The sequence below is a fragment of the Physeter macrocephalus genome, chromosome 11 (genome assembly GCF_002837175.3).
Source record: "Physeter macrocephalus isolate SW-GA chromosome 11, ASM283717v5, whole genome shotgun sequence".
In the NCBI taxonomy this organism is placed as follows: Eukaryota; Metazoa; Chordata; class Mammalia; order Artiodactyla; family Physeteridae; genus Physeter; species Physeter macrocephalus.
In genome coordinates, this window is record NC_041224.1 from 43,291,317 (window position 1) to 43,294,536 (window position 3,220).

The window sequence follows — 3,220 nt, forward strand, 5'->3', positions numbered from 1 at the left end:
GGGCTTCCCTGGTGGCACAGCGGTTGGGAGTCCGCCTGCCAATGCAGGGGACATGGGTTCGTGCCCCGGTCCGGGAGGATCCCACATGCCGCAGAGCGGCTGGGCCCGTGAGCCATGGCCGCTGAGCCTGTGCTCCGCAGCGGGAGGGGCCACAACAGTGAGAGGCCCGCATACCACAAAAAAAAAAAAAAAAGACTAATGGGGTCATGTCAAAAGGATATAGGGCCAGCTGGATGACCAAACTTGGGACAATTTGAGCAACAGAAAGCATAATGAAATAATGGATTCTAATGCATCAAAATACAACAATCCATTAGTCCACAGTAAAACTTGGCGAAGCACAGACAGAGAAAGAGAAGGGCTAGAAAGGATGCTTTTCTCTGTAGAAAAGTGCTGCTGGATAAATGTAGAAGAAATGGTAGACTTAGAAAATCGAGATTCAAACAAGGATAATCAGTGGATGCTAAACCTTTGGGTGGCAGATTTTTAGGAAACTATATTAACAAGGTCTCAAAATCTGTCCCACGGATGACTTTTACTAATTACCAGTGGGAAAATGTTTCTCTAAGGGAGAACTCTGGTGGCCACCATCTTTTTCTTTTTTTTTTTCCCCCAGTGGACACCATCTTAATCAAGTGGCCAAAAGTAATATCACTGGTAGTGGGACTACCTGATATCATTTACCTCCTGATATGAAGCAATAAGAAATATACAACTCATCAACCATTGTAGCAAAAGTGTCTAACCCAGATCTAATAATGAGGACACAATCAGACACATCCAGCATTCTACAAGACAAAGAACCTGGACTCTTCAAAAAGGTCACACTGATGAAAAGACAAAAAGGACAGGGGAACTGTTTTAGGTTAGGAAACTAAAAAGCCATGATAATCAAATGCAACATGTCAACCTTGTTTGAATTCTGAAGAAAAAAAAAAGCCATAGAGCAATTGGGAAAATTTTAACATGCACTGTGTATTAGATGATATTATGGCATTATTGTTCATTTTCTTAGGTTATAATAATGGTATTGTGTTCTTAGGAGAATGTCATTGTTCTTTGGAGATGCCTGCTGAGGTTAGTAGACGTGAAGTAGCATGATGTCTACAAGTTACTTTCAAATGATTCAGCCAAAACAAGCATGTTCTTTGTGTGTATGTATTAGAAAGAAAGAGTGTGGGGACTTCCCTGGTGGTGCAGTGGTTAAGAATCCACCTGCCAATGCAGGGGACACGGGTTCAAGCCCTGGTCCGGGAAGATCCCACATGCCACGGAGCAACTAAGCCCGTGAGCCACAACTACTGAGCCAACGTGCTGCAACTACTGAAGCCCACCTGCCTAGAGGCCGTGCTCCACAACAAGAGAAGCCACTGCAATGAGAAGCCCACGCACCACAACGAAGAGTAGCCCCCGCTCGCTGCAACTAGAGAAAGCCCGCGTGCAGCAACGAAGACCCAATGCAGCCAAAATAATAAATAAATAAATAAACAAAAATTTTTTGTTTAAAAAAAGAAAGAGTGTGAGTGCTACTGTGGCAACGTTTTAACAGCTGGTTAATATAGTGCAACTAGAGAAAGCCCGCGTGCAGCAACGAAGACCCAATGCAGCCAAAATAATAAATAAATAAATAAACAAAAATTTTTTGTTTAAAAAAAGAAAGAGTGTGAGTGCTACTGTGGCAACGTTTTAACAGCTGGTTAATATAGAAAGTTATGGGTGTTTTTTATTTGTTTTTTGGGGTTTTTTTTGCGGTACGCGGGCCTCTCACTGTTGTGGCCTCTCCCGTTGCGGAGCACAGGCTCCAGACGAGCAGGCTCAGCGGCCATGGCTCACGGGCCTAGCCGCTCCGCGGCATGTGGGATCTTCCCGGACCAGGGCATGAACCCGTGTCCCCTGCATCGGCAGGCAGACTCTCAACCACTGTGCCACCAGGGAAGCCCATGGGTGTTTTTATATCAGTGTTTTGTAAATTTGCGGTGAGGGGGAACTGAGTGAGACAGGGCCCAAAACAGAGCCACTGGAAACCTCCATCCGGGCTGAAACTGATCAATATCCTTTGTAGGTTGAACAATCATCTATGTATCCTCCTTACTGTACCATTCAGCCCACATTTCTTCATATTATCCAAAATAATAATAATACGAGGGAATTCCCTAGTGGTCCAGTGGTTAGGACTCCATGCTCTCACTGCTGAGGGCCCGGGTTCAATCCCTGGCCGGGGAACTAAGATCCCACAAGCCACATAGCATGGCCAAAAAAATAATAATAACAATAATATGAAAAAAATTGCAAGAAATCTTATTGAAATCAAGGTACTAACCATAGCATTTCCTTCTATCTTCTGCTTACTGCTCTTACCTAGAACAGGGCCTGATAGTGGCATGTGGTCAATTAAAATTTGTTGAGTGCCTGAATCTCCATGTCAGGTAGCTTCTCAAGCCACAGCAAGGCTGGTTTGCCCTAGTGTCTTGGCAACACATGGGTTGTCTGACTGCTATGTTCCTCTCCGAGATGAGGAAGGGGCTCATGTAGACTCGCTTGGTGGTTAATTATATCTTGCTCATGGCTGCTCAGATGCTTCAAGTGTGTCTTATGCCAACTCGGTGGCAGGCCCCTTGAGGACAGTAACGGGTCTTGCCTTTGGAAACCCCACTGCCTAGCATGGCACTCAAGCAGGATCTCCACAGGGCAGACAAAATGAGGGACCCAACTGTTGGCCTGGAGATGAGCCCTCTATTCCATGCCCCCAGCATGGTGGCCTCAGGCCTTGTGGGCTCCACTGAGGAAAAAACAGGAAGATGACAGAGAAAAACCTCATTTGAGCTGACTTCCCGTGGGCTAAAGAGTGGTTCCCAAGCCAACGCTGTGTCTCCTGCTCCCCTGTGCCACTCTGGGTTGTAGCAAGTCTTTCTCATCCAGAATGCCAGTGTCTATAACGAACTCAGGGGGTGGCTTGGAAAGAGTATAAAAAGATGCAGAAAAAGCTTTTGACAAAATTCAACACCCATTTATGATAAAAACTTTCCAGAAATTAGGCATAGAGGGAACCTACCTCAACATAATAAAGGCCATATATGACAAACCCACCACCAACATCATTCTCAATGTTGAAAAACTGAAACCTCTAAGATCAGGAACAAGACAAGGATGTCCACTCTCACCACTATTATTCAACATAGTTTTGGAAGTCCTAGCCATGGCAATCACAGAAGAAAAAGAA